General features: G+C 56.1%; 1 protein-coding gene across 4 annotated transcripts in view; it reads right to left on the bottom strand.

Moving 5' to 3' along the window:
* ZBTB7B (zinc finger and BTB domain containing 7B) overlaps positions 1-20,614 on the bottom strand; it is a 55,172-nt gene extending 34,558 nt beyond the window's left edge. Inside the window, exon 1 of one of the 4 annotated variants that reach the window (XM_077322013.1) lies at positions 20,538-20,614. The gene's annotated coding sequence lies outside the window, so the exon portion shown is untranslated. Of the gene's footprint in view, positions 1-1,131; positions 1,245-12,679; positions 12,747-20,134; positions 20,266-20,537 lie in introns of those variants that run through there. The other 3 variants (XM_077321986.1, XM_077322022.1, XM_077322031.1) reach the window with 3 other exon arrangements.
* Between the last annotated feature and the right edge of the window lie 2,174 nt (positions 20,615-22,788).

Genomic DNA, 22,788 nt, shown 5'->3' with positions numbered 1-22,788 from the left:
CCCATGAGCCCCTGCCAGCATTCGCTGGCAGGGGCTGATGGGAATTGTAGTCCATGGACATCTGGAGGGCCGCAGTTTGACTATCCCTGATCAATCCTTTAATAGCAGGAGTAGTCGACCTGTGGTCCTCCAGATGTCCATGGACTACAATTCCCATGAGCCCCTGCCAGCAATTGCTGGCAGGGGCTCATGGGAATTGTAGTCCATGGACATCTGGAGGGCCGCAGTTTGACTACCCCTGCTTTAATAGCATATAAGGCTCCAACACTGGAAAAGGTGGATTTGCCTGATCCTCCCCAAATAATTTTTTTTAAAGAAACTGCAGCCGACATAGCAAAGAGGAAATGAGCAAGCTGCACAGATGTACACAACTCTCTTCTATGGAATCAGACTCTTGGCCAACCAAAGTCAGCGTTGCCTGCTCAGACAGGCAGCTACTCTCCTGTCCCAGGCTGGCAGAGGTCTCTTGTGTCACCTCCTACTTCAATATTTTTAAAACAGGAGAAGCCGGGGATTGAACCTGGGACCTTCCAGGTGCCAAGCAGATGCTCTGCCACGGAGCTTGGCCTCTACTCTGAGTAGCAGGATCTCTCCAGTACCTCAGAAGGAAGGTCTTCCAAATCACTGGACGTGCCGGGGATTGAACCGGGGACCTTCTGCATGCCAAGCAGATGTTCCACCACAGAGAAGAAGAAGAAGAAGAGTTGGTTCTTATATGCCGCTTTTCCCTACCCGAAGGAGGCTCAGAGCGGCTTATGGTCGCCTTCCCATTCCTGTTTCCTGCCCCCTGCCCCAAGGCCTCTACTCGGACTGTCAGCATCTCTCCAGAGATTCAGGCAGAGGTTTTCCACATCACCTGGTCCTTTCTAACTGGAGATGCCGGGGACTGAACAATGGACTTTCTGCATGCCAAAGAGAAGCCATCCCACCGAGCCACACCCTTTCCCCAAAACATGAACCTGCCATCTACTGGATCAGAGCTTTGACCCGTTATGGTCGGTACTGTCTCCTCCAGAGTCGCAGGCCGAGGTCTTCCACATCCCCCCCTCCCTGGTCCTTTGGGCTGGGGGCCCCCAGTGATTCAACCTATTACGTGCCACGAGTAGGAGCCCGCCCGCTCTTTTCACTCACCATGCCGGGGAGAAAACCCGGGAAGCTCCGCAGGCCAAGCGGCAGCTCTGCGGCCGAACCACAGCTCCTCCCGGAACCGAACCACGGGAGGAGCGGAGAAGGGCCGACCGAAAGGCCGGGGCTGGGGGAAGCCGAGAGCCCACGAGATTTCCCTTTGCCCGGCCCAGCGGGCGAGAAAACGGAAGCGGGGCCGGGGTTGCCCAAGAGCTCTGCTGAGCCAAGAGGGCTGTGAGAAGGGGGGCCTGGTGGTGCAAGAGACCCACCTGGGCCAGCCGGCGAAGCGGGCGGCAACCAGGCGGGGTCAGGAGTCTAGACAGGCACCGGCGTGCCCGGACGCGAGGCCCAGAGCAGGGGCACACGCACGGGGGCTCCTGGCGCTTCTCTGGAAACCGTCGGCTTTCCCTGCCTGGGCCGGGGGTACCGAGTCATGCCAAGGGATGGGTTACAATGCCTGAATCACACCCCGGCAAGCCAACTCAGAGGAGCTGTGGAGGCACCAGGGGAGCCTTTTGTATAAGTCTCACCCCTGCCACAAATTCAGGAGCGCGCTATTCCGGCTATGCACTCCCTCCCCAATTCTCAATTCCCAGGGATGGTTTATGGCTGTTTGGCCGCGCGGACGGAGTACGCTGCTTCGGGGGATTTGCTCGCTTTTATGATGGCAAACGTTCCGGAGCCAAGCTCTGGCAAGCAAAAGGCGGCACTAGGCCGTGTGCCCTTTGGGTCGGCCCTGGCTCCGGATTCATCCTGGTTCCAGCTCTCTTCGGCGCAAACACCCAGCCTGTCCGTCCCCCCCCAATGGGGTCCTTGCAGCCGTCCCAGTCTCCACATCTCTTGGAGCCCACCACATGTTCTCAAGGCATCCGACTGGCTGGGTAGATTTTTAAAGACATCGCCAAAGGAACAGCGGCCACCGTAACACGGGGATCTTGGCCACGTGGCCAAAGGTAAGCCCTGGTTCGTGCTTTGGCGGCAGATGTTTTGCTGCTGGGCCCACCGGAGATGCCTGGAGGCTGAAAAAGCTTGGGGATCCCCAGACTAGGATCTGGGGATCCCTGTTCAAATCCCTGTCCAAATCATGGAAGTTTTCAGGGTGACCTTGGGCCGCACACATCCCTTTGGCCTCACTGACCTCGCAGGATCATTCTGAAAATAAAACAGAGAAGAGGAGACTGTCCTACGCCACTTTCCGTCCGGGTGGGAGAGATAAATGAGGGGCAGGTGAAATAAATAAAATAAGATTGCCAGGGCGGGTGGAAGTTTGAACTGGGCCACTGGGAATCGCGGTTCTTCAGGGAGGTCTCCTCCAAAGGTGTGCCTCCAAGTAATCCTTTCTGACCATTTCTTCCCCCTTCCGTGCCTTATCTCTGCTCTTCTCACGTGCGCATGTGCAAGATCCTAAACCCACATGGCAACAGCAGGCGCATAGGGGCCCATGCAGAACTCCCTTTGAGTTGAGACCCTTGGGTGGGATGTGGAGTCTCTGTAGAGCAGGGGTGGCCAAACCGTAGCTCTCCAGATGTCCATGGACTACAATTCCCATGAGCCCCTGCCAGCACGCTGGACACCCCTGCTATAGAAACAGCTGCGCGCTCAATCCTGCGCCTCTCTTTGCACACATGCACACTCAGGGAAGCAGTAAGGTGGGAAGACGGAGGAGATTCGTCCGTGGGTCCAGCCCACAATCCGTTCCTCACCTGGGGATTCGATTTCTACTTCCTCTCTCCAAGGCTCTTTGTCTGATCTGTGTGTCCAAGTCCTGGCCGCGACACCCAACAAGGTCATAACGCTGTCCTTTTCTCCTTTCGAAAAACTTCCTGCACGTGCGGCCGAAAGGGTCTCCTGTTTAAGGGGGCCCGGAAAGGTGAAAGGACAGCGCATGGCTTGCGCCACTGAAGTGCAGGTGCTCTAAGAATGCGCCTTGCCAGATCAGCCCAGAGGCTGCTGTACTCCTGCATCTCGCAAGCCAGCCCAGGGAAATCCAGACAGAAAGGGAATAGTCCTCCATGATGGTTTGTCACTTAACAGGCCTCCCATGCAGGCCTCTGATGGGTAAACTGCCTCTGGAAAGGGAGGATCCACTCCCAGCCGGCAGAATGCATAGCCTTTGTTAGAACGGTCCGATGGGTATTAATCTTTTGGGTCACACAGTGAAGGCCCATCTAGCGCAAGGGTGGCCAAACTGTGGCTCTTCAGATGTCTATGGACTACATTTCCCATGAGCACTATGCTGGCAGGGGCTCATGGGAATTGTAGTCCATAGTCTTCTGGAGTGACGCAGTCTGGCCACCCATGAGTCTAGCCCAACATCTAACGACCGGTCAGGTGAAAACATGAAACTGCCCTGATCAAGCCCGTCAGCCCATCAAGGTGAATATTGCCTCCTCAGGCCGGCAGCAGCTCTCCAGGGATTCAAGCAGAGATCTTTCCCGTCATCTCCCATCTGATCCTTTCACCTGGAGATGGTGGGGATTGAACATGAGATCTTCGACACACAAGAAGAGCTGATTTAGAAGAAGGGCTGGTTTTTTTTAGACCGTTGCTTTTCACTACCCAAAGAAGCTTATCAAGACTTTTCCCTTCCTCCCCACGACAGGCACCCTGTGATGTAGGTGGGGCTGAGAGAGCTCTGGGAGAACTGTGACTAGCCCAAGGTCACCCTGCTGGCTGCATGTGGAGGAGTGGGGAATCAAACCCGGTTTCCCAGATTAGAGTCTGGCGCTCTTAACCACTGTCATAGCCAGACTCGGAGGGGCTCTGCGGGGTCTCTGGGAGCGAGATCTCTCACGCTGCCTACAGCTTGGTTCTTTTTTAAACTGGAAATGCCCGGGATCGAACCTGGGACTTTCTGCCAGCCCAGCAGAAACTCTTCCCCTGCTTCTGGAAAGCTCCTAAGGCAGGGCGTGAAGCTGGTCCGACCAATTGTGCCAAGCCGCCAGAGGTAGACTGCCCCATGAACATGGAGGCCCCATCTTCCAGTGACAAGTTGGAGGCCCCTGGCAACTCCCTACGTGAGGATGCAAAAGCCGCAGCCCTCCTGGTTGCGCTAAGCGCGGCGAGGTAGACTGCCTCGGAACATGGAGGTTCCATACCTCCCACCCGGCCCTCCGAGGCAGAGCTATGAAATACGAAGGTGCGGCCCCGGTGGTGTCCTTTGGCCCGACGCGGCTCCCCCACCACCACCACCGCTGCCACCCAGGTCGCGCCACTTCCTGCTGCGCCAGGTGCGCCCAGCGAGGAGATAAGGTGGGCGAGGCAGCCTGGGAGGGGTGCAGGCATCTTGTGCGGCAAGAAGGGCTCCAGCCAGTGGCATGGGGGGGGGCCTTCCCGGGAGGGAGTGACTCATCGTGGCTGGGAGGGGTGGCCGGGTGTTGTAAGCGGCCTTCCCTCTGTTGCAAGCCACCGGGTGGTTATTCGAGCCGGTGGGGGGTAGGGAGCGGCGGCAGCCATGGGGCCACGGAGGAAACAAACCCACCCAAATCCCTGCCTCCCCTCCCCTCCCCTCTGTAGCCCCGAGCTGAGTCTTCTTTTACAGCGGCTCTTGGACACGCAGGCACACGTAAGAGATATATAAACAAGGGGGAACAAAGGCGGGAGGCCGGGCGCAGAAGAGGCTCACGGGGTTTTACCCAACAGGCTTGGAAGCACCGAGGACCACGTGCCAGAGGGAGCCCCGCTGCTCACGACCCAACCGTGGCCGGCGGCCTTCAACCGGGTCCCACGTAGGGACTGCCGAGCTCTGAGTTCTCTACTCGGCAGAGTGCAATCTGGAGAACTGATTTCCCGCTCTTCTTCCACCTGCAGCCAGCTGGGTGACCTTGGGCTCTCGTAGAGCTGGCTTCACAATGCAGTTCTCTCAGAGCTCTCTACTTCGCTCGGCGCCGGTGGTGGGGAGAGGAAGGGAAGGGTGTTTGCCACTTGCGTTGGGTAGTGAAAAGTGGGGCTATTAAAAAAAACCAAACAAACACAGCTTCTCTTCTTCTCCCAGGTGTTTTACGTCTCCACGCACCTTTCGAACTCTGACCCGGCGTGGTGGGCACAGCAGCCAAATGGATGCCACAGCCTCCCTCCAGTGAAGATCCTCATGGGGGGGGGGGGTTTGGCAGCTGCTGTCCTAGCAATATTTGCACCTAGCTGCACAACCGGCAAAACCTGCAAAGGCCAATCAGAATCCTTGCAAGGCAAGCGCTCCACCCAGCCCAGCTCTTTTGCTACAAAAACAGTTGCCAGGGGCCAGGGAAAGTGCGGATGGGGGCCGAGGGGCCCATGGGTGCCACGTTGGGGACCCCTGGTCTGGCCTCCCCGACAGCAAGGAAAGGTCTTCCCCAGCACCTGCCTCTCCAACAACCACTCGCTGGTGATGTCTCGAACAGGAGCTGTTCCCACGTTGCAAGCAAAGGTCTAGTCCAGGGGTAGTCAAACTGCGGCCCTCCAGATGTCCATGGACTACAATTCCCAGAAGCCCCCTGCCAGCGAACGCTGGCAGGGGGCTCCTGGGAATTGTAGTCCATGGACATCTGGAGGGCCGCAGTTTGATTACCCCTGGTCTAGTCTGACAGTCACCAGCCCAGGGTCCCCAGCAGAGAAAAGCCCGCCCTCCACATCTGCCACTTGGAAACTTTAAACGGGCCAGGCCCAGGATCGAACCTGTGGCACGCAAAACTCCCTGCTCCTGAGACGCTGGCCCCGCTTACAAGCACCACACCGATGATATGCATTTGCTTCTTTAATACCCTGCCGAAGCAGCCGACGTTCTCCTCCCTGGTTTATCGGCACAGCAGCCCTGCGAGGTAGGCTAGATGCTGAGGGTGTGACTGGCCCAAGGTCGTCTAGCAACCTCCCACAGCAGAGCAGGGATCGGAACGCAAGTCTCCCACAGCCTAGTCCTCGCCTCTGCTCTATCCTCACAACAGCCCTGTGAGGCAGAGAGAGTACGACTGGCCCCAGGCCACCCAGCCAGTTCCCATGACAGAGAGGGGATTCGAACCTGGGTCCAACGCTCTATCAGCATGAAGGCTTCCAAGGACCCCGGAGTAATTTGGATGTTGTCTCAAGAAATGTTGTTTTCTGACCTTTTTTTTCTAGTGCCAGATTATCAGGCGATCTGATAGCCATCTTCAAGTATTTAAAAGGGTGCCATATGGAGGATGGAGAAGAATTGTTCTCTCTTGTCCTGGGGGGACGGACCAGAACCAATGGGATGAAACTAATGCAAAAGAAATTCCGTCTAAACCTCCGGAAGAAGTTCCTGACAGTCAGAGCGGTTCCTCAGTGGAACAAGCTTCCTCGGGAGGTGGTGGGTTCTCCATCTTTGGAGATTTTCAAACAGAGGCTGGAGAGCCATCTGACGGAGAGGCTGATTCTGGGAAGGCTCAAGGGGGTGGCAGGTGACAGTGGATGAGTGATTAGGATGTGAGTGTCCTGCATAGTGCAGGGGTTGGACTAGATGACCCAGGAGGTCCCTTCCAACTCTATGATTCTATTATTCTCTACTCTGTCAGATTTCAGAGTGTCAACTCCTCAGGGCAGGGACCCACAATGCAAAGCACTGTGCACAGCCATTGGGGGAGGGGGGTGTCTTTCCCACCTCTGCCGGAAAGGCAACTGTGAACACCCATGAACACATGAAGCTGCCTCAGACTCAAATCAGACCCTTGGCAGCAGCTGGTCTCAGGCAAAGGTCTTTCACAGCATCTGGTCCTTTCAACTGGACATGCCAGGGATCGAACCGGGGAAGTTCAGTGTTCCAAGCAGAGGCTCTGCCACTGAGCCACAGACCAGCAGTGGCTCTCCAGGGTCTCAAGCCAAGTTCTTTCCCGCCTGCCTGGGCCTGCCTGGGCCTTCCTAGCAGATGCCAGGGACCGAACCTGGGACCTTCTGCATGCCAAGCAGCGGCTCTGCCACTGAGCCACCGCCACAGGCCAAAAACCAGAGAGACCTCATTGGTCCATGGCCGTGACATCATCTAATAGCACAGCGGCAGCCGCCCAGTTCGGCAAGTTCTGCTTGAGTCCCCGAAAGAAGAGAACATCAGCCGGCGGAGCTTATTCCAGGGAAACCCCGGGGTTCTGAGGAACGCTCCCCGGATTTCTTACCCAAGATTACGAAAGCTGCCTGAAAGAAGACTTCCTCCCCACCCCCGCCCCACCCCTGCCCCAGTTGCCCACTTGGGTCACGGCAAGAAACAGCTGCCAACTGGGTGTCCCAGAATCCTCTAGGAGGGGTTTCATGGCAGGCCACTCAAGGCAGAGCCATCCTCTCTGTGGCCGCTGACCCCAGGTGGCGATCGGCCCCTCCACGCCCAGGGGACCTGCAGGAGGCCACAGAGGGTGGCCATCTCCAGGCGATCTTCCTGGGGGAATTGGGGGCACAGTCCCCAATTTTTTAAATTGCGCACATTAAAAAGTAATATAATTTTAACAATACAGACATTCAACCTTTGTAGCTCCTAACTGTTACTAGTTAGGTTTTTAAGATTCCAGTTCTATTTTCGACCCCCCCAGTTTTGGTTTTTTCCCCTCCTGCATAGGGCTTCCAACCTCCAGGTGACACCTGGAGATCAGCTGTAATAGGCAGGAGTTCTCCTGGAAAACCTGGCATCATCTCCTGCTGTGGCCCCTTCCCTCCCCAAACCCTGCTCTTCCCATCTTCCACTCCCCAAATCTCTAGCTGCCCCCCACAGGTGGCCAGAGCTAGCCACCTGACTCCTCTGAGCTGGCCACCTGAAGAAGAAGAAGAGTTGGTTCTTATATCCCACTTTTCTCTACCCAAACGAGTCTCAAAGCGGCTTACAATCACCTTCCCTTTCCTCTCCCCTCAACAGACATCCTGTGAGGGAGGTGAGGCTGAGAGAGCCCTGATATACCTGCTCGGTCAGAACAGCTTTATCAGTGCTGTGGCGAGCCCAAGGTCACCCAGCTGGCTGCATGTGGAGGAGGAGCGCAGATTCAAACTCGGGTCGCCAGATCAGAAGTCCACATTTCTAACCACCACACCAAGCTGGGGAGGGGAGGTCCTCTATCAGGCACCGTGCCATACAGACCCTTCCAAAGTACCCGTCTTCTCCAGGAGCAGTGGCACCGATACGTTAAACAAATCAAAACGATATAAGCTATCCACGCAGCCTGGAGGTGCGACACAATTCTGACCTGGAGGCTGGCAACCCGAAGGTCACTGCGCCACAGATAGGGGCTCACAGTCCACATTATCCCGGATGGCCTCAAGCGAAAAGAGCTGCACAAGTTGAGAGAAGGCACGCATACCCCCAAGGCCTGCCGGGTACCACAGGCAGCAATCCCAGAGGGTTGGTGACCCCCTCCCCGAATAGGGGCTGTGGTCAGTTTGGGGGAATCTCAAGAGAAGAATTTCTACTAGAGAGGGAAATTCCCACCGAAACTCATTTAGGGGTGGCCAAATTGTTGCGCTCCAGATGTCCATGGACATTAATTGTAGCCTGTGGATACCTGGAGAGCCACGGTTTGGACACCCCTGCTGCAACGGAATGCCTTCCATTCCCAAATACAGGAAGGGGGTCACCCAGCAAACCGCACCAAGGGGAAAACGGTTCTGTCAGACCCTTCTGGAAAGGGATCTTTCTCTGAAGAAGGGAACTGTGACTCTCGAAAGCTTGCACCCTGAAACTCATGTTGGGTCCCCAAGGTACTACGGGACAGCTTTGCGAGAACAGTTCTAAAGAACTGTGAGAGGCCCAAGGTCACCCAGCTGGAGGAGGAGTGAGGAATCAAACTCGGGTCTCCAGATTGGAGGTTGCCGTTCTTGACCACTACACAATCCTGCATAGTTCAGGGAGTTGGACTAGATGTCCCTGGGGGACCCTTCCAACACTATGATTCTAAACGTGGTGAGACAGAGAGCTCTGAGAGAACTGACTGGCCCAAGGCCACCCAGCCAGCTGCATGTGTAGGAGGAGGGTGACCCTTCCAATATTATGATTCTAAACGAGGTGAGACAGAGAGCTCTGAGAGAACTGTGACTGGCCCAAGGTCACCCAGCCAGCTGCATGTGTAGGAGGAGGGGGAAATTGATGATGATGATGATGATTCTAAAAGAGGTTAGACAGAGAGCTCTGAGAGAACTGTGACTGGCCCACATGTGTAGGAGGAGGGGGGATTCAAACCCGGCTCTCCCGATTAGAGCCTGCCGCCCTTTAACTGCCACGCCACGCTGGCTCGCCACCACGTTGACCGCTTCCTCCCGCCCCGTTGTAGGCAGCGTCAGGCCCAGCTTCCCCCACGTCCAGCGGAGCGCTATTGGGACCGGAACTTTTCTTGAAAAGCGATGTGGCTCTTAAAGAACAGCAGAGCCGGGTGGGATCCCCCCCCCCCCCCGCGTTCACCCAGCCAGAAAGTTAAAAGCCAAAGGCAAAAGGCAGGACGGAGGGAGAACGGAAGCTGCTGGGGAAGCCACACACGGAGGAGGAGGAAACAGGAAGGAAGGATTCGAACGGCCACAAAGTACCCGGGGTGGAGTGGGGGGGACGACAAAGACAGAAGAGCTTGTTCTAACTCTTGCAGATCTCTCTCCTCCCACCCGTTGGCACAAGGGATTGGGCCTTAATGCAGAATTCAGGCAACAAGGGGGAGGGAAACCCATTGCCTGTGGGGTTACCAACCTCCAGACGGGGACTGGCGATCTCCCAGAATTACAAGGGATCTCCTGACGGCAACAGCTCCTCTCGCCCCAAACGGCAGAGGCGAAGGGTAGGCCTTGGCCCTACAGCCCACCGAGGTCCCTCCCTTCCCCATACCCTGAAAATCTCCATGGTCTTCCCAACCCGGAGTTGGCTAGCGAAGGAGACACAGGCTAGGCAGGTCTCCAGAAGAGAGCTGGAGCTTTGGACCTTAACCAAGCCTTTCCCCAGAAGCCCACCGCTGGCCGTTTTGAATCCCTCGGCTGAGGTTCCTTCTCCCGATCCCGGCCTCGGGAAGAGACGGAGCCAGCCGGGGTGGGGGGAGGACGGGGAGGAGGCGCCACTTGGGAACGTTGCAGGGTGGGACGCAGCCCCGCAGGGCTGGGGAGAGGCTCTTTGGGTGGGGTTCCTCGAGTGGGCGGGCGCCAGCAGCAAAAAGGGGCAAGTTTGGAACACCACCGGGGGGGGGGGGAGAAGGAGACACGCCAGGCACCCAAAAGACTTGCAAGCTGACCTCACGCTACACCGCCAGTCGCTCAGCCCGGCCTGTGCCAGCCTGAGTTGGCACTGCCACGGTGAGCGGGCAGAGGCTCGAAATGCCTTGGATCCTGAGCTATGGCCGATGCTTGCTGGGCAGTGCCAGGGTTGCTGGCTGTGCCTGCCGGGCAGTGCCAAGGCAAAGGGCAACGCAATTCCGGCCTCCAGACCGAATGTGCCCGTAGCCCCCTGGAAGGCCTGCGGCTTCCTAACAGGCAGGGAGTGAACAGAGGAAACTTTAACCTGCCGCTGCAGGTACCTGTTGAATTTCTGCCTCGCAGGTGCCCGATTAAAGCATAAACCCTCTGCTGACAAAGAGGCTGGACGCCGTAAGCCACAGAACCGGTGGGGTTAAAGCTTCCAAGGGTTCCTTTCTTTCCCCGAAACCGCTCCCCAGTCTCTTCGAAAGCCCAAGAAGAAAGTAAACCAAGCTCTCTTTTCCATAGCCAGGCCTCTGACCATATGCAGGGCGCCCTTTCCGACGAGTAGCCAATGAGCAGATTAGGAGAAACGATTCCAGACAGGGGAGACAGGCGTTCAGGCCTCAGCATCTGTAATTTGGGGAAATCTCAAAGGCCTGTGGAAATAAGCAGGCTGTCTCCCTTTCCTCCCCACCCCAGCACGACCTTACCTCCGCCAACTCCAAGTACGGAGCCAACCAGAGAGGAGACAGCAAGTCTAATCCTCTGGGCCGGCTGGCCTCAGCTCCACCAAACAACCTTTGCCTTAGAGACCTCCCCCCCCTCCAAACGCCCCCAGGCCAAGCTGCCAGACTCTAGATCAGGGGTAGTCAAACTGCGGCCCTCCAGATGTCCATGGACTACAATTCCCAGGAGCCCCTGCCAGCGTTCGCTGGCAGGGGCTCCTGGGAATTATAGTCCGTGGACATCTGGAGGGCCGCAGTTTGACTACCCCTGGCCTAAACCATCCAGGATAAGTCTCTGTCCAGCCGCTGCTTGAAAGCCTCCTCTAAGTGACACCCTTTCAGATCCTTCAAGAGAGCCATCCTGTCCCCTCTCAGCGTTCGCTGGCAGGGGCTTCTGGGAATTGTAGTCCATGGACATCTGGAGGGCCGCAGTTTGACTACCCCTGATCTAGATCAGTGGTTCTCAACCTTTCTAATGCCGCGACCCTTTAATACAGTTCCTCAGGGCGTGGTGACCCCCAACCCTAAAATTATGCAAGTGTTCTTTCACTGAAATTAGGCCAAAACTGACCAATGGCATGAAGATCCATTGTTCGTGATTGCATATAAATTGGGTTTCTCAGTTCAGTTCTGCCTCTTGTCCCACCACGCCGATCTCACTCTTTTCTGCTGCTCCAGACAGACGAACGCTCTATCTCGATCTACCCCACAAGACTGTTGTGTAGATGGCACCCCCCTAGCCAAGCTGCTTGCCCTGCTGCGACCCCTGTGAAAGGGTCGTTCGACCCCAAGGGGGTCTCGAGCCCCAGGTTGAAAACCGCTGCTCCAGAGAATTCTCCTCCAGGAGCATTTTGCCATGAGCATGTCCCCAAAAGCTGCCTGCCCAGGAAAGCCAGGCGCGATCATAACCCCCTCCTTGCTGCCCATGCACTCCGGGCACCAAGGGCACCTGTGAGGTGGAGCCAGGAAAGAGCCGTGGGGTTTGTGTGGAACCACAAGGGAAGCAGGAGGCAGGGTCCCATGCGCCGTGCCATAGCCCTGCACGGCGCTACCCCCAAAAGCTTAGGGCTCCCAACCTCCTGGTGGCACCTGCAGATCTCCTGGAATTAAAAACTCGATCTCCAGGCTAGTTCTGGAGAAAATGACTGTTTTGGGGGCACTGTACCCTGTTGAGGCCTCTCCCCTCCCCAAAATCGACCCCCATATCCTCCGGGAATTTCCCAGCGAGGATGTGGCAACCCTACCCCTCTTGATATTCCAGCGTCCATTCTTTTTTGCACTCCCTGGGCATGCAATGGCTGCCAGCCTGTACAGGGTGAGTGCGGCTATTTCCCCGTGGCAGTGGAGGCCTAGCTGGTCTAGCGCTCCCATTCAAGCCTTCGACCGGAAGCCTTATGAGCTTGCTTTCTGCCTGCGAGGGCAGCCACCTTCGCGGCCTTCAACACACCAGGTTACCCCGGGACACCTTGCTCAGAATTACCTCCCGTCCGTTCCTCGCAGGGCACCGCCAGCCCCGAATTCAAATCTCCCACGATGTGCAATTCTCAAAAAAAAAAGTGGGAGGGGAAGGAAACAGGTTGTTCCTTGCCCTCCCTGGTTGCAACCGCAGCCGCCCAGATCAAGCCGACCGTGTGAAGCAATCCTCTCTAAGCAAGCCCGGCTGGCCGCCAGCCTGGCTCCTCTGCCCCACCGACGGCTCCCGCCCCCCTTCTTACCCCTCTGCTGCCCATGTGGCCGGTGAAGAGCCAGCAGCCCAGGCCTCAGGAGGGTGGTGCCAGCGGAGATGTGGCGGCAGCACTGCGCCCAGCCCAGCCTGACCTAGTTATCTTTCCTTTCTGTCACCTGCTCCTTCTCCCTCCTCGGGGAGGGGAAGTCGGCCGAGCCGTGCCCACAGTCGCTCAGGGGGGTGGGAAGAGAGCCCACGCGCCCCCCAAGAACATAGGCCCAGGTGTGTTCCTTTTCGGGTCTTCGGAACCCGCCTCCACTGGAGAAAACGACAGAAAAGACGGCCGCGTTGCACCTGAAAGGCTGGCAAACTAGGTCACCGGGCACTGGCTCAGTGGCATGAGCAGGCAATCGATACTGGCACGAAATGGTGAACAGGGCCTCTGGCCTACTACTTGCACCCATCTGACTTTCTCTGTATGCCATAAAGGCAGTGGTGTGGGGGGGGGGACAGCAGCCGGACCTCCTGCCAACCACTCCGGCCCTGCCTCTCCTTGGCAATGCCAGAGGCTGGCAGGGGGCCCACCTTGGCCTCGCTTCCCTGCCGCTTCCCCCCTGCCAACGCAAGCTCATTTTCAGGCCTCGCCCGTGGCAGAGCTGCCAGGACGGCGTTGCGTGCCGCGGGGTTGCTATGGAGCGGGCGGGAGCTCAGGGGCAGCGTCGCCCCCACCCTGGGGGGGCACCTGGCACGAAGGAGAGGGCGTGGCGGCAGCAGGGACGGAAGGAGAGTTTCTCGGCGGTTTCATCAGCTGCCCCAGAGGAGCATGGCTGCTGCTGCCTCACAGTCGTCGAGGGCTCCCACGGCAACGGTGCCGTGGAGGCCGTAGGCCCGGATAGGCTTTGCTGCGGCCTACTCCGGGCAGGGCTATACCAGGCTTGTGATTCGTGCTAGCAAGGGCATATTTAGGAAAAGCAGGCAGTGCGATATCATGGTCAGAATGTGCCGTGACTAATGTGCCAGACCGGGTCTGAGAAGAGTTGGGTTCAAATCCGCACTTTGGCCTCTCTTGGTCTAGTCTACTCCCAGTCTCAGCCTAGTCTACTCTGGCCTAGTCTGTTCCCAGTCTCGGCCTAGTTTACTCCCAGTCTCGACCTAGACTACTCCGGCCTAGTCTACTCTGGCCTAGTCTATTCCCAGTCTCGGCCTAGTCTACTCCGGCCTAGTCTATTCCCAGTCTCGGCCTAGTCTACTCCGGCCTAGTCTATTCCCAGTCTCGGCCTAGTCTACTCTGGCCTAGTCTATTCCCAGTCTCGGCCTAGTCTACTCCGGCCTAGTCTATTCCCAGTCTCGGCCTAGTCTACTCACAGTCTCGGCCTAGTCTACTCACAGTCTCGGCCTAGTCTACTCAGGCCTAGTCCCAATCTCAGCCTAGTCTACTCACAGTCTTGGCCTAGTCTACTCAGGCCTAGTCCTTGTCTCGGCCTAGGCTACTCGCAGTCTCTGCCTAGTCCACTCCAACCTAGTCTACTCGCAGTCTCCGCCTAGTCTACACGCAGTCTCCGCCTAGTGTATTTCCAGTCTTGGCCTCATCTACTCTGGCCTAGTCTACTCCAAGTCTTGGTGTACTCTATTCCCAGAGTTGCCGTCAAGATGAAACAGAAGTGGGGAGAAGCATGCCAATCGCCCCGGATTCCTTGGCATGAGTAAATAGCCTCTCCCTTCTCATCTATAAAGATTTTTATCTTCCCTACCCTTGGAAGAATCTGGACAGGCATAGATGCGTTTCCTGTGCTGTCCAAAACCCTGTGAGGTAGGCTAGGCAGAGAGGAGTATGACTACTAGCCCCATGTCACCTATTAAGCTTTGGGTCCTGAGTGGGGATTTGGACCCTGGTCTCTTAAGCTTCCAGGTCCAGGACTTGGCAGTATGGCCTACTGGATAGTGTGTCAGATGATGATCCTGGGAGACCCAGGTTCGAATCCCCCCATGTGAAGCTGCCTTATACTGAATCAAAACCTTGGTCCGTCAAAGCCAGTATTGTCGACTCAGAGCAGTGACAAGCTCTTCAGGGACTTAGGGGGAGGTCTGTCCCACCTCCTACTGCCTGGCCATTTCAGCTGGAGATGCCGGGGACTGAACCTGGGACCTTCTGCATGCCAGACAAGATGCTTTACTGCTGAGCCTTTCCGCAGCGGCCAGGTCACAATCTCTCAGCCTAGCTTCCCTCCCAAGAGTTGTCACTGTGAGAAAACGGAGGCACAGATCAAAACATAAAAGCAAATGCATCTAATCCAAGCTTTCATGAAACCCTGGGGTATCTTGGGTTTCGCGAACGCATGGGAGTAAATTTTTTTTAATTTGTTAAATATTTATTGGGTGTTATGACCGTATATGGTCATTTTGACAAATTTCCCCCCACCCTCCCAAAAGGGCCGATGGGCCTGGCGGGGGGTGAGAAGGGGGGGGTCCCTGGGTGGGCGTGTCCACAGCTATGCCTCCCAATTATATTCTGCAAGATCAATCGCACCACTACTGGGGATTCTCTAAGCCTGAAGATTGTTTCAGGGGTTTCTCAACAGTAAAAAAGTTGAGAAAGGCTGATCTATCCACTACCCCAACCACGTTTGACCCCCCCCCCCACTAGGAAAATGTCCCTTGCATGGAAATCTCCACGACCACACCCCTCCGGACAATTCAAGTGTGTTAGGGGTGAGGAAAGGAGGACGTGTTTAGCCTTGCTGCCCTCCACCAGGCTTCAAGCCCCACCTTCCTCTAACATCTTTACTGTTACAAAAGGCCTTCCTGGTCTTTGGGACGCAACATGCACTTCCCCCTCCTCGATGCTTTAAACGTCTTAACAGAAGGAAGTCAACAAGTAGAGTTCTTCCTAGTCTCTGACGAAAGGAGCTTTGCACATGCTCATGAGAATTGTAGTCCATGGACATCTGGAGAGCCACAGTCTTACACCCCCAAAGTCTTGCTGGTGTCTGAAGTATGTCTGGATTTAAATCTTGCTGTATCCTGGCATGGTGGTGTGATTGGGATAAGCTTTTCCTGTTGGATTTCTGCCTGCTAGGGCCTTTATGGGTTTTTTTTTTCAGAAGAGAGGGCCCGGTAAGGTCTAAGCACCCCAACCCTGTGTGAATTCAGAACCATCAGCAGAGCTGTCCAAGCTATCTAAAAGGTAAAGGTAAAGGTATCCCCTGTGCAAGCACCGAGTCATGTCTGACCCTTGGGGTGACGCCCTCCAGCGTTTTCATGGCAGACTCAATACGGGGTGGTTTGCCAGTGCCTTCCCCAGTCATTACCGTTTACCCCCCAGCAAGCTGGGTACTCATTTTACCGACCTCGGAAGGATGGAAGGCTGAGTCAACCTTGAGCCGGCTGCTGGGATTGAACTCCCAACCTCATGGGCAAAGTTTTCAGGCGGTTGCCTTACCACTCTGCGCCACAAGAGGCTCTCCAAGCTATCTGGACCTCCCTAATTTATCCTCCTTAAAATGAAATAAAATTTAATGCCCGGGATTATATAGATAAGGCATGGTTCTTTACTACTGCTCCTTCTAAACTAGCCTCCACCCATCTCCAGCACAGGAAGGCTTTGCACATGCTTAGAGACACTCTGGTTATGCTTTGACAAAAACCACCCAATAGGCGTCCATCGCTGCCTATCCTGCCAGCTCTGCGTGAAAGCGAAGCCCATTTCAAAATTTGCATTGCTTCAAATGACTCTGTGCCCCCATGCAAATGAGATGGGCAGAGTTGATGCCTTCAGGGAGAGCGGCCGACCACAGGAGTCCCCTCTGGCCCTTTATTTCTGAAGCAAAGCAGCACCGGGGCTCACCAGCCAAGGACCACACAGGGGTGAAGCTGGGGGGGGGAGGGGGGTTGCATGAGAAAAATAACCCCAGACATGCTCAGAGGCAATCGTATCCCGTCGGCCGCCATGGAACAAAAACAGCATCCTTCCCGACAAGAGAGAGAAGAGCAATGCCCGCCCCCAAGGGCTGGTACCAGGGCTCAGATTAAATTTCTGCGAGCCTCCTCCTTACCTTCTCAGCCGTGCTGACAGCCTGCCTGCTAATTCCTGCCTGTGCGCTCAAACGCCTCCAATCCCCTTCGGCTGCCCTAAAGCCCCCCCTCCCCCACAGGCACAAGGACACCTGGGGACACAGAGCAGGTGTATTCTTAGGCATACATCCGCCCCCACCCTGCTTACCCTTGCGCTGCCGGTTCAGAGCCCTCGGGGAGGGGGGCCGATGCAAACAAACAGGTGCGGCAGGCAGGCCTCCCGCTCAAGCCCCAGCGTGCATGGCTCGGGGAAGGGCACCCCACCTCTGGCACGCAGGCGGACCAGCAAGGGTGCCCACCTGGATCCCGGGAGGAAGGGCTTCCCTCCCAACTGGCATGGCAGGGAGGAGCAGCCAAGTTCCACCCGTAGCCAAAGCCAAGCCCGAGAAGACCCAGGGGCTCTTTGCAATGCCATGGGTAAAGCCTAATCCAATGCCACCCTCTCGGTGCCCTCTGCTTTAATTAATCTGGAGTAACGACTACCTGCGGGTGCCCGATTTCCCCACGGCCAGTTTAGGTCATCAATCGGACGGTGCCATCGGCCGTAAGGGGCGGGAAGAAGGTACCAGTCTGCCCCCCCGAGAGGCCTGATTCTGTGGGCCCTCAACACAACCCCTTTCCCCTATAGCAGGGGTAGTCAACCTGTGGTCCTCCAGATGTTCATGGACTACAAGTCCCAGGAGCCCCTGCCAGCAACGCTGGCAGGGGCTCGTGGGAATTGTAGTCCATGGACATCTGGAGGACCACAGGTTGACTACCCCTGCCCTATGGCATTATCCGATGGCAATGACTGGGCACGCCCAAGGAAGGTTCTGTTCCCCACAATTTTCCCACGGCTTTACAATCTCTTTTCTTTTCTCTCTCTGCTGTATCCCACTGTACCCAACTCCTTAATTTACCCGTCTCACCGTACACCTCCAAGAATTAATTAAAAGCCCTTCGTTTATATTCCTCACTGTACATTTCCAATAACTGCTGGAAATGTAAGTCCTGCCTCACTCAGAAAGAGAGAGAGAGAAACTTTTTGACCCTTCTCAACTCTCTCGCTTGCGAATGAAAGGGACTGGTTGAAGGCAAGATACGAATGACCTCAGTTCCCACACGGATGCTAAACCAAGCCTCCATACGCAGAGGCAGTACACCTTTGTATCTCAATTGCCAAACAGGCAAGAGCTTGAGAGCACTGTGGCCTCCCTGTCTGGTTTGCAGGCTTCCTGAGAACATCCGGTTAGAAACAAGATGCTGGACTAGGTGGGCCTTTGGTCCGACCCAGCTGTGCCTGTCGAGATCAGAACCTGGCCCCTCGTGGGTCTTTAATCCTGGCATTTAGCATCAGATTGAGGGGCACATTGTGGGAGAAGAAAGAAGGAGCTCTGGGAGAAAGGCTGGCAGAAGGACAGCTGGCACATACTCAAGAGGGGCACTGCCAGGACAAACACGCATATCTACACCCCCGTCGGGGAGGGCAGAGGCATCAGGAGGGCTGGGTGTGCCCAGGGGTGTGTATGTGTGGGGCCCAACAGGAAAGCTGCCCAAGGAAAAACCTGTTGTTGGTAACCGGGCACTTGAAAGCTTTTAGTCTAAAGTCCTCCAACATTTATGCCACTGACCGTATTCATTGCCCCAGTTCCGGCCGCCATCCACAAACGGGATCTACACGAAATGGATTGTTCACGAGTAATCCATTCCCTGCCTGTGAATCCAAGAACAGGAGGAGGCAAAAACCATGTTGGATATTCCGCTAGTAAGATTGTGGCCACAGAAACCCACCTGCTTGCTCAGGACATTTACGGGGTTTAATTCCCAAAAGGAGCTGGAATATCACGAGACAGATGACTTTAAAGGTCAAGAGAGCACATCAGTTGTTATGAAGGGAGAGGTGGGAGAAATCAAAGACCGGGCCGACATAAAAGCAAGTGGAAACGTCGGTAGCCAGAATAATCTGAACTGTCAGGTAGGCCTTTCCCAATACGGCCCGCTCAAACCCAAAACACAGCCTATGGAAAAGGGGTAGGAAGAAATAAGCCGTAGAAGAACAGCTAAATGGTAAATTCAGGGGGGTAGCCATGTTGGTCCGAAGTAACAGAACAAAGTCTTGAGTCCAGAGGCATCTTTAAGAACTACAACGTTTTTGTTTTTTTCGGGGTATAAGTTCTTGTGTACACGCACACTTCTTTGCATACACCAAAAAAAGACATCTTCAGCATTACATATGGGCAGAGAAAAGGGAGGGGGCTTAGTTGCCAGGAAGGACTAGTTGGAGTCAAGAGGCAGAAGTAACCCAGCGGTAAATATAGCTAAAATTGGATTAAACCAGTTGTAAAGGTCTGGGAATAGCCGCACATGAGCATCCCAATAAAAGAGTTAACAAATAGATGCCGGGACTGACTCTGAGTCCAGCGGCCTCTTTAAGCCTGACAAAGTTTCATGCTGAGCTTTCAGGGGCATGCACACTTCATCGGACCAATGGTAAGAGATAGCTCAACGCCAGCTTCGGTGGCTGCCCAAGCAGGGGGGGGGACGATGCCCTTGGCGGGCACAGGCCGAGAAACACCATCGGATGATCCTCCGCTTTTCTCACCAGACTGCTTCGCCAACCGGGCTAGAAGGGGGACCGGGCCAGTCGGCACACTACCCTCCCCCCCCCCTTTTGGCCAGCGCATCCCATATGTGAAAGGTTAAGCAGAAACCCATGTGCTCGTGCCTCCCCACAAGGTACAGTTAGACCGCCAAGGCCCAGACCGGACACAGGTATTCCCAAAACGGCATCCCTCACTGCCCCCCCCACCCCAGCACCCACACAATCCTCTTTCTCACACCACCCACTAGATCCCCAGCCTCTCTCCCCATCAACGGGTGGCACGTCACTGCCCAGGGCCAACGTGGGCACCCCAAGACCTTTCCTGGCTGCCAACCCCAGGCAGCAGAACGGCAGAGGTGCCAGTCCCTTTACTGGGGGTGGAGGGCACCTAGGTTTTGGGAGGGCAGAATCTGAGCAGTGGGGGGTACCGGGATCTCCCCAGCACCACCCCCTTTCTCCATCCCCTACAAGCAGAAGGACGCTGGGTGCTTGCTGAAAATTGCTTCCCTTTCGCTGGAGGCCAGGTCATTTGTGTCCCCCCCCATCAAAGGCCGGACGCTAAGGTTGAGTCAATAGGGGAAGAGGGGCTCAAGGGGGAACGGGGAAGGATGTCTGAAGCAGGGACGAGTCGGGGAGGCTGCGAGCGAATGCCAGCCGAGGCGAGCGCCGCCGTCCAGACGCGCCGGGGCCGGGATTCGAACTCGGCTCCCGCAGATCCTCGGAATCCAGCGAGCGGGAGGGGAAGGGGCGAGTGGGAAGTTGGGAGTGGGGGGGCTTCCCAAATCCTTGGCCGGCGGACGAAGAAAGGGGGAGGGGGCGGCAGCCCAGCCGGCTGATCGGAGCCGCGCTTACCCCTCGCAGGTCTCGGCGTGGCTGTCGGCGCGGGGGCTCCGGGGGGATTCCTGCCTGCTGCTCCGGGCTGGGCGTGCGGGGCGCGATCCCTCCGTCTGCCTGGGTGGCCCTCCTGCCTGCCTGCCTGCCTGCGCGCTGGCTGGCTGGCTGGCTCCCCCCCACCTGCGGCTCCCCCCGCGGCTCACCTGTCCCGGCCACGCCCCCAGCTCACCTGTCCTCTCCCGCCCCCCCCCCAGCTTAGCAACAGCTGGAACAGGCGACGGCCGCCTCCCCCAATAAGGGAAAAGAGGCCAGCCCTCCTCCTCCCCCCCCCCGCACGGCCGAGCGGCCCCCTTGCGGCAGCCCCGCCTCACCTGCCCTCAAGCCCCGCCCTCCCGCCGCCCGCCGCCCCGCCCCTTCCCACCTGGCTCCGCCGCCGCCGTCACTCGCCATCCCTTCTGCCCAGGTTCCCGAGCGGCCCGGGAGAGCCCCGCCTCCTGCCCCGCGCCATTGGCCGCAGGAGGGATCCGGGCGCTGCGATTGGCCGGCGCGGCTGTCTCGGAGGCCACGGGCCTCGCCTCCTCCCGGCCCGGCGCGGCAGGGGTTAAAGCGGAGGAAGGGCTGAATCATCCCAGGCTCCGGAAGAAAAGTTTGCAAGGGGAAAGGATGATGAAGTCCCCCGGCGGCGGGGCAGGGGCGGGAGGGGGGACTTCCCGGAGGGGGGGAGGGGAGCCCCCCCCCACTCACACACACACACACACACACACACACACACACACTTTGCATGCCTTGGCCACTTGCCCGGGCACCACGTTGGGGAAGGGAACAGCCGCCAAGCCCCCTCTGCTGGCCGCTTGGAGGCCCAGATGCCCACTGTGGGCCAAAGGCGCTAGGCGTCAATCTGGGGTCTCTGGCCGCCTTGGGGGTGGGATGCCAGCCTCCAGGAGGGGCCTGGAGATCCCCTGGAATTACAGCCCACACTGCAGACATCAGGCCCCCTGGAGAAAGGGGCTGCTTGGGAGGGTGGACTCTTGGACATTGTACCCCACTGTGGCTCCTGTCCTCCCCAGATTCCATCCCCAAATTTGCAGGTGTTTCCCAGCTTGGACATGGCAGCCCGATCTGGGTGTCGTGAAAAGGGGATGGGCGTGTTATTGGAGTCGCGGCAAAGGAAAGGATGTCGGCAGGCCTCTGCCGCAAGGAGCTTACAGAACGGGCATTGAAACGCACAGTGGTTCTTTAGTTCTTTTTTGGAAATGTTGCTGTCTCACCTTTCCACCCAAATAGAGGTCCACAGCCACGCTGGGCAGGATCACTGGGGGACCTCTGGCCAGTCACGGGCCAACCTTGCAGGGTTGTTGTGAAGGTTAAAGGGAAGTAAGGTGAATGACGTCAGGTGGTTTGGGACCCCACTGGGGTGAAAGGCAGGCGATAAATAAAGTAACAAAATAAATTAAAGAAATGTCAGGACATTTCAGCATTAAAACAACACATTGAACTTAAAAAAGAAAGGTCTGACGTGAGATAAATTGACTCTAAAGGAATCCCCGACCTTCAGTTTTCAAGACCTGAGTGCAGCTGATGGGACATTCCAGGGGATGGGATCCTCCAGGGGAACAGATCTCTGTTGACATAAGATCAGTTGTGTTCCCAGATGATCTCCAGCCGCTGCCCGGAGGTTAAAAATATGAAAAACGGAGAGAGGCAAAGTAGTGGAAAATATTTAATGCTCTACTTCTCAAGAAAAACAAACAGCGAGTCAAGAAATAAAGAATCTGTTGCCATATCAGCAGTCGAGAGCTTATTGGGAGACATTCGACTTCCCAATTGCTCAGATGTAGAAGGATGTTTCTCAATAAGCTTTCTGATGAAGAATTAATTTGAAAACAGTTTTATACCGGATATTGTTCAATTGTGACATGCTACTTTTGAGAAGGAATGCTTCAGTTCTCTGCTTTTACGTTCTGGAACCGGAATGATATTCTGATTGAGTCCTGCTAGTTCTATGCTTGATCTTTATTTTTGATTCTGCCATTTCATTTCTTCTGGAAAAGTAGAGCATTAGCTATTCCCACTATTTAGCCCCTCGTAGTTTTTCTTATTTTTCACTTGCACCGTGTGGCCCATTCATTTAATGTCTACCACCTGGAGGTTGGCAACCTAGAAGCAGCTGAACTCTTGTTTAAGGCAAAGCTAGCAGTTCACCTTTGCAAAATGTTAACAAGGTAACCTCCTCATCCCAGGCTCCCCCAAAAGAAAAGAAAAATAGCAGAAAAGGGGATTCTTTGGAAGACATCTGCAGAATTAATTTTGGCAAACACCCCCTGCTGGGTCCAATCCCCTCCCCCTTTGCGCTTCTTTTTCCTTGGACGTGTAAGAGATGGGCACATCTGAGGGGTGGGGAAGTCTGACACATCAGGGAGATAAAGGGGAAGGGGGGAACCCCTTGTAATCTCAAAGAGGACTGCAGGATTCTCAGATCCAACCTACACTTCAGGAAGAGAATGAGGCCTGGTGTTTTGCAAGAGAGAACCAGCACGATGACGTGATTAAACAGCGGCAAACTGTCATCTGGAGAAACGGGTTTGATTCCTCATTCTTCCACGTGCGGCCATCTGGGCGACCTTGGGCCAGTCACAGTTCTCTCAGAGCTGTTCTCGCAGAGCAGTTCTCTC

The sequence above is a fragment of the Paroedura picta genome, chromosome 1 (genome assembly GCF_049243985.1).
Source record: "Paroedura picta isolate Pp20150507F chromosome 1, Ppicta_v3.0, whole genome shotgun sequence".
Classification (NCBI taxonomy): Eukaryota; Metazoa; Chordata; class Lepidosauria; order Squamata; family Gekkonidae; genus Paroedura; species Paroedura picta.
Note: the sequence above shows the minus strand (reverse complement) of the source record. Positions and strands in the feature narration are given on the sequence as shown.